Source organism: Thunnus maccoyii, chromosome 19, assembly GCF_910596095.1.
Source record: "Thunnus maccoyii chromosome 19, fThuMac1.1, whole genome shotgun sequence".
NCBI lineage: Eukaryota > Metazoa > Chordata > Actinopteri > Scombriformes > Scombridae > Thunnus > Thunnus maccoyii.
In genome coordinates, this window is record NC_056551.1 from 21,253,865 (window position 1) to 21,261,519 (window position 7,655).

Here is a 7,655-nt window from a genome sequence, read left to right on the forward strand (position 1 = left end):
ATGCATGATGAAAGAATAAATGACATCATAATGAACCTACTTTTAAGCTTTTAAATGAATATGATTGCTCTATTATGCAAGGAAGAAAAATAAAAAAAAGAAAAGTTTTGGGTTTTTTTAGACTTTTGCATAAACTCCTAATGTGATGCCATCAGGTCAATAGATCCTCATTTACTGTAAGTCTAACATACAACAAAACTGAGAAGGGATGTGCTTTATCACTGATCAACCAATAATTAATACTTTTACTCGTCAGTTTTCTTGAGCTCAGAGGCATTTATTGGCCTTCTTATTTTAATTCACCGTATTTATGCAGTATTACACACTTTTAATATCATAAATTACAGAATATAAGAATATAAGATAAACAGTTTTTAGAAATTAAACTTGCATTTTTTTTAGCATGGAGTATTATCTTTAGTATTATCTTTCATTTTATTATTATTTTATTATTCTTTAAACATTTTTATTGCAGAAATCACTTTCCCAGCAGCACAGCATTTAGTGTCCATGGAATTCAGTCACGCTAACTCTGTTGTCGCTGTCAACCCTGCAGAGTTAAAAGACAAAAAAATGTAACCATTACTCATAGCTTCTTGTTGTTTGACTCCATGTGAGCTTCATGATGATAATGTACATTATGGTTATTTTCCTATTTAGCTCGGGGGCAGAAGATACTAGACAGTATTACTAGCCGTCTATGAGTCAAAGAAATGTTTGAAATGTTATTGAATTTTCCCTTTTAACCAATTAATTGGCAATATGGATTAAGTAATATTCATAAAGACAGCTCTTGAACTTCAGTAGACTGAACATCTGCACATGAAGCATGTGTAGTTAGCTGGATCATATTTAGTGCATTTCATATCTTCCACATCTTGCTTCCATGCATGACCATAAGAGTTTGATCAAGGTCTGTAATCATTAAGATGACAGATCAATTCTCTTAATGTGCTCAGAGAAGCAAGGAGGCTTCCAGAAGAGCTTAGAGCAAAATTACTGTACACATGAGCAACTAATGTGGTGGTCCTTTCATTGAAAATCTGTTCTGTTACCTCTTAACTGATCTGATGAGCCTGATGAGGCGAGGTGCCGTGAAAACTACATGACTACAGCACTGCTGTTTTGTCAAGTTGCAAGCAGGGACAAGCCAAACAGTAACACACAATCAGGTTTGATCTTATTTTAAAATCTGCCCTTTTGTTGTTGATTCATTATATCAGTAAAATTACGTGGTAGGTATGATTATTGAGAACATAGGCCAGAAACATGTCATTTAATTTTTAAAAATGCAGATTCAAATAGTTACAAAACATTTTGTAGCTAGTAAAATGGCTTAAGCTATATAGCTGTTAGTAATATATCTAGTCAGGCGATTCTCACATACTGTAGCCATAAAACTTTATATATGAGAATGGTTTCTAGAGATGCACCGATATATCAGCCTGACTCAAACAGCTTGATCAGGTATCACTGACAATGGCCCGATATGGTATCGGATACCGTTATTTTAATAAATAACAATTCAGTAAATTTATATCTATGTAATTATTTGTTGCATTTTGCTTTACAAAGTTAGGAATGCAATGTTTAAGTCAAGCCTGATTTTGCTTTACACATAAAAGACTGATCCCAGTCTCTTCCACACAGTGAGGCACACAGGTTATTAATTAAATAATTATTAATAAATATTAATTAAACATTGGTATCAGATTGGTAGTTTCCAGTGTTCTTTATGAGAACATTCATACATAATTCATGAGAAATGTATTTACCCAGTAATGAATTCATAAACATAAATTTGCAAGTTTGTCTTTTATTTCATTAATAGGCTTTTAAATCTCCGATGAAAGTGAATTTAATGAGTAACAGTATGTCAATTATTGTTTGATCAATGAATAATTAACAACCCAAGTAAATATTAACAAGAAAACATTGAAAGTTTATTGAGTAACTTAAGACGCAGTGTTCTGTAATGTGAGGATACTGTGACAGCGACAGCGAGTTGTCTAAAATATGAACTTTTTCATTCAATTAAAAGCTCATTTTGAAAGAAAGTTGAAGGGAATCTTTACTTTAAAAAATGTGGTATTGAATGTTCTGTCCTGTCCTTCATTTCATATTCCTTTTGTCAATACTCGACCGAGGAAAACGACAGCCAACGTTGCAGTCTGTGAAACAAGGGTCAATTAAACAATCACTGAATGTAAAAAGATATTAATGCCTTTACTGATGATGCATAGTCATTTCATTGCACTTTCTTACATCATAACTACCATGAGACTGATAAGATTTGACTGGTGTCACAGAGCTTGGACAGCTCTCTGTACTGCGCCAAGATTAAGGCCAGCAGGCTTTAAATGTAGCAGAGAGAATTAAATTACATAATTTAGTCTTTCCCCCCATTAAAATAAGAATCTCAAGTCATTAAAGCTGCAATTCTTCTGAAAACGCCATCCATGAATCTAGACTGGTGACGTCACCATTTGTCCATTTATGAGGGAAAATCTTGTTTCTGGTCCCTGGGCTGATAATAATAGAGCTGATACAGCCTCAGCAGCAGTCTCCACTTGTTTTTCTTCTTTGTGCATGACCCAGCATTGACTTCACAGTCTCTGCCAAATACCTCCTTTCTTTTCTCTGTTTTGAGTGAGCACTTATCTCAACTTAATTTGCAACTTAAACATCTTTCGCTCCTTTCATATCCGGCATCTCCTCCTTTGTCCCCTCAGTTTCTCTGCATATCATGCCATGCAGAGTTCATCCAGTTCTGTGCTGCCTATGCTGATGTAAGAGTAGGTTGTTGTGATGATAAAGACAATGACAGAACAATAATGGATTTTTATGTGCATCCTTTCCCAGTCTTCTTTTAAGTTAATTCGGGTACATATTCAACATATGGATTTCAAAAGGAACAGACACAATGTGAATAATTCTTATTTTGAGAATACAGCAGGAGATCTGACAAGTTGCATTAGTCCCAGTGATTTGGCAAGCTTGATTTGCGGATATGTTCACGTATGATATGAAAAAGAGAGTCCGTACTGTTCAGTATATGAATTTGTATGAGGCAGATTACTGCTTGCACACCAGCACATGCTGAGCCATGCCATAGACACATACAGTATGATGGATGACTCATATGGTATGTGTTTATAATTTCCTCATTTGTTTCCAACCTCCAACAATCACCTGCAGAGCTCTCTTTCCATCTGTAGCATGCTCTTGAATGTCAGGAGTTCATCCGTATAATTTCCTCTGAGCCATGTTTGCTGAATGACTGTGACTGTAGTGTTGAAGGTTATCTGCATAAGGACTCGGCTTATATGATGAACATCCTGCTGTATGTTTATTGTGTTTTCCGTGAAGGGATATTTTCTTGAAAGATTTAAAAGCAACACGACATATGAAATATATTTTTCACATTCAGAGGTCAATTTGTCATTGATATCTATAATACTTATCTATAGTGAAAGCATGAGGGGTATCAGTGTCTGTGTTGCAGTCTTAAGGGCAAGTCAGGTTTATATATGTATGCATGCATGTCTGCAGTTGAATTACATTTCATTAATCAGTCCAGGTTAGTCAGAGATGGAGTGAAAGTAATATTTTCTTTCAATATTTTGAAAGAAAATAGTGCTCTTTCTATGTATACATATTCATTTTTGACTACTTGCTTCTTCTTTTTTTTACACCACTGAGATCACATCAGTCTGAGCAGCAGATTACAGCTTCCCACCCTCATCATTTGCATAGCCCTCATCTACCCTATGACCGAGTTTAAAAAAAAAGGGGTGAACGAAGCTCTGGCAACACACCCCTCATCATTTATTAACTAAATGAGTGATGCGGCTGCTGATGCAGCTCCCCTATTAAGATGAATCTTCCTGGTCTCTCAGGACCCCTGTCTGTTGAAATAGGATATACCCACATGCATTACTGAAGTTAATATTTTCAATATTGACATGCTCGCTGTTAACGTTGTTTGAATTGAATTAATCTGGGGTGGATCTTAAAAGGTTAGCTGGCTGATATTAAAGCCTTGGCTTTGGATCAACATATCTGTGAGGTTGCAACAATCAACATATCAGGAGATTGGAGTAATGCGAGTCCCCTTATACAGGAAAGTGACCTGAGGCGAGAGAGTTTGGCCAAGGCAATAAGGCAGAAAATCTAATATGGTGGCACGGGTGGTCCCAGTGGGCTAAGCTCTCACAAACAGGAAAGGTTGTCGTCTCACTCTGCGTGCGTCTCCTCTTTTTCCTCTTTCATATTCTGCTGCTTCGCTCACTCCTTCCTCTCTGTCTTTCACCCTTCCTTTCTTTACATCAGGCTTACACACTCACTAATGCATGCTCGCGTACACACACACACACACACACACACGTGCATACAAAAAGTGATAAGCTGTGGGTCCTGTCTAGCTATGACCCTAACCTGATTGTAGAGTTTATTGGGCAGCTTCACCGGAGAAGTAACCTCATTTTGCCTGGAGGAATACAGAGTCAGCTATTTGTTTGGCTGCTTGCACACTTCCAACACCCCTAATACTCCTCTGCCTTTCCCCACTGTCCACCCCCGCCCCTGCCCACCCATTTGTTTTCCCAATATATCAACCCACAACTCTGCTCCAAATACATACACACACACACACACACACACTTACAGATGGTTTAGTGGCTTGCTGTGCACAAGCGGATATGGTTCAATAGCTTTAGGCAAAGGAATAACATTGTCAACTTTCTGCTGAATTGCAGATGTAATGTGATGGTGTGGAATTGGCTGCATTCATGAACAGGTAAAGGCCAATTGCAGCAAACACTCTGAAATGGCCATGTCTGATCACAAAAGAGAGAGGAAAGAAACAGCCAAACTTTCATTTATCATTCTTTAAAAGTAAATCTACTGAAAGAACCAAATAACCTTCTGCCATGTTCACTTTAATTTTGGATTTGATTGTATCCACCTGTCTTTTATCGGTTGTTTTTCTCCACTTACTTCCTCATCCTGCACAGCTGACTGCACAATGAACTCCCAGGTCCTCCAGGGGGCACAAGTCCATCACCTCAGCCTGCCCACTCTGCCACACATCTGCACATCTGGACACTTTATGTATGCTGCTATCAAACTTGATGTGGGGAAAGAACACAGAGATTACAGAGACTTTCTTAGAAATGTCCATACGAAAGGGAGCCGGTACTCACTACGCATGCATTATACATCAGCTGTGAGTGATTGACTGCCAGTTATGGGGATTTTTTTTGTTTGATTTCTTCCTCCTCTCTCAGTTTTTTCTGTTTGTCTGTATGTGTTTGTGTTTTTGTCTGTCCATCAAAACTGTCCTCCTCCAATTGGTCTTTTGTTTAAACACTTAAAATTGCCAATTTTTTTAAAGCTTTCTTTTCAAGCAACCTCTTGTGATTTGTCTCTGAGAGACAAAGACAGAAGTAGCATTATTTTGTTATAACTCTGCAAATCCTCTAAGGGGAGAAGGTCAGGTGAATATCTGTGCGTACGTAGTTACACCTGACTTTAAAAACCAGAAACGTCAGTTTTCATTCCACTCTGGGATCCTAACCAATGAATAATTTTAGTAACAATTATACCGGTTTGCATGGGTTTCGGAGGGCACTGTCAAACAATATTGCCTTGATGACAGGGGCATTACCAGCGCCATGCAATTTTTTTTAGTTTCACAATACATATGTTAATGTTCTCACCAAACCAAAGTTGTGATCAGTAATTACCTGTGTTGGCTTTTATGTTATGCTATCAGTAACTATCTAGAACTATAATTGAATGACACTTATTACCACTATGTTGCATTCAATAGCAATATTGAGCAAAACTCAAGGGTAACTTAGCCGGTTAGCTGGCTGTCACATGCTCTGTCTCTCTGTTTTTGTCTTTTCCACAGTCTCAAATGCTCTCGGAAGAATGTGCATTGTATCGAATGGAATCATAAATTAAAGACTTCAAGCTGTTTGTGCTACGTGCTGATTAGCTTCAACAGTTGAGGCGAGTGATTAGAAAAAGAAAACAACAACTTCAGCTGCACTAAATTACTGATTATATTATCATCTAGGTTTTGGGCGGTGTGGGACAGGGTACGAGAGTGACTTTATAAAGTACTTATTGAGGTGCACAATGGCCTCATCCATCTTCTTTGCTTTCCTTTCAGCTCTGATTAAATGAGTGTGATGGATCTCACCATCATTAGGGAGACTGAGGGCTGGCGGATTGGAGCCATCACAAATCAGCTTTATGTGGGAAGAGCATGGAGTGGCAGTGACAGCTTTACGGCTCCTGTGATATTAATGGAGTGGACCGTTTTACATTGCATGGCCCTGCAGGCCTTTTCACATCAGATGTATGGTAACCAAGGGTCATTATAGATCTTTGGGCTCCATGTTATGAGTATTTCCATTGGTTCTCTTTACCTTAGTCAGCACATTACTGGTTGTCCGCAAGGGTGTTTAAGTTACTATTCAGTATTCTCATCCTGAGTTCACTATGTAAATGCTGACCTAGTGCCTGAAGACGTAAATTATATCTAATAGTAGTGTGCATAACAAATCTGTGCCTTTACTTTGAGAAAAAAACTACCTATTTTTCTTGAAGCTCAAGTTCTTTGCAGCTACTGACAGCCACTAATGAGAATATAGTTCATCAGTGGTGTGAAACTGCAAGCTGTGGTAAACAACACATGAGGAGTCCATGTTTTCTCAAAATACAGTCAACCAGGGTGTCATCTTACCACAGATGGTGTTTCCTCCACGGGTCTTCTTCATCCCCGTTTCATACAGTTGCTGCATGGTTTTTTTTCATGATCCAAATGTAGAGATTCTCTTATACTTAACTCAAAGTAAAAAACATCTTTGCTCAAGAGCATAAGAAGGAGGTCAGACAAGTCGTACATCTTGAGAATCACTCTCCATCTTTTGCAAACTTACATCCAGAATTTCTGTCTTGCTCTGTTTAGTTTACTACTACTCACCATTACGACTATAATCACAATAAGTAGGTCTTAGCTGAGGACATTGCTGTTTGAAATATACAGTATGCTCTCACCATAATGTGTCTTGCTTTGGGAGAAAAATATATATACTTATATATTTTCTTTGACCATTTTCTCTGCAGACTTTCAGAAGCTTTTATCTCCCAATTTGTCACGACTCCATATTTCCTCTATATTGCAATATATATTTTGAGGGTTTTCTTCTTTTAAAAAAATGTATTTTTTTTGTGTACAATAACTTCCAAAAGTTGTTTTGTAGCCTTCTGTATATACTCTTGCAAAAACAGCACATGAATTTATTGCGTGTCACATGTGAAAACATTTATTTCACATGTAATATCACATATGAAACATCATTTCAGGTACATTTGGCTCAATAATATGAGAAGGAATTTCACATGTGATGAATTCACAAATAGTAATATGATATTTCACATGTAAAAGTATGAATTTCTGAATGTACAGGGTTTTATTTTTGTTTGGTTTTGTCTTCATAATAAATAATGGTTCTTCAATCCATGCCTTCAACAATTTCTTCGATAATCACAATAAAATACTGTATGACATATATTTTCATTTCAATCAACACATAATCATCCTCTTGATACAAACAGTTAATTGGATGAAAAGAAGAATG

General features: G+C 37.2%; 1 long non-coding RNA gene across 1 annotated transcript; it reads right to left on the minus strand.

Annotated features, from left to right (window-relative positions):
• Positions 1-467: 467 nt before the first annotated feature.
• On the minus strand, positions 468-7,109 carry LOC121885991. Its single transcript, XR_006092654.1, has 3 exons — positions 6,758-7,109; positions 4,999-5,128; positions 468-550 (listed from the first exon to the last, which is right to left on the minus strand). It is a non-coding gene; the product is annotated as an uncharacterized LOC121885991 (long non-coding RNA).
• Positions 7,110-7,655: the final 546 nt, after the last annotated feature.